The sequence below is a fragment of the Apaloderma vittatum genome, unplaced genomic scaffold (assembly GCF_000703405.1).
Source record: "Apaloderma vittatum isolate BGI_N311 unplaced genomic scaffold, ASM70340v1 scaffold34381, whole genome shotgun sequence".
Lineage (NCBI taxonomy): Eukaryota > Metazoa > Chordata > Aves > Trogoniformes > Trogonidae > Apaloderma > Apaloderma vittatum.
The window spans coordinates 3152-3892 of record NW_009701400.1 but is presented as its reverse complement, the minus strand read 5'-3'; the positions used below and the strand labels follow the sequence as shown (position 1 = coordinate 3892).

General features: G+C 52.9%; 1 protein-coding gene across 2 annotated transcripts in view; it reads right to left on the bottom strand.

The window, feature by feature from the left end:
- The window catches only part of LOC104281219 (disabled homolog 2-interacting protein-like), a 4998-nt gene that overhangs the window by 3321 nt on the left and 936 nt on the right, over positions 1-741 (bottom strand). The window lies entirely within an intron of this gene.

Here is a 741-nt window from a genome sequence, read left to right as displayed (position 1 = left end):
GCTGAGAGGCTGCTGCCCCTGGACCCCAGCCAATGTAAATCCACGTTGCCTTCCCAGTATCACTCCACTAACTGACTGGCTGGCAGCAAAAGTAACTCCCAAGGATGGAAAATTTATGACACCGATGGTCTCCCTGAATTGCCAAAGTATTCGAGCCGTGGCTGGCAGATGGGCAGCTCCTCTGAGCTCCTCCTGCCTGGGCAGGGACAGGCACAACCGATCGCTCTGTTTTTCCTTTAGCAAAGCTTTTACTGCAGCACTGAAACAACACAGTTTGCACAGGTAACCTGGAGCGATGAGGGAACACGAATGCCCATACAGTTGCACAGAAGCGCTGAAGTCAGACAGAAGGGAGTTGCTCGAACAGGAAAGATTAAATACCTACCCTAGCCTTAAAATAGCAGCAGCGCAAGTGAGCTCAAATGATAGCAGGAGAGGCCTCAGAGACCGAAGGAGTCGCTCCTGTCTCTAGAACACTTGTCTCACTCTCGGTTACCATTCACATCTTACAGTAATGGGCAGAGAGATTATGCTAATGGTGATCTTTAATGTCAGTGACTGATGTGAGAGCAAAGTAACACAAGATGCTGCATGGGAATGAGACAGCAGGCTCCGGCAGGAGGGTGGGGCTCCCTCTGAACTTGGGACAGGGACTGGTTTGCTGCAATAGGTCCGAGGTCGTAACCTCACCATCATCTACCTCGCGCAGGGCTCGGGCTGGCGAGCCGCGCGCCGCGCAGG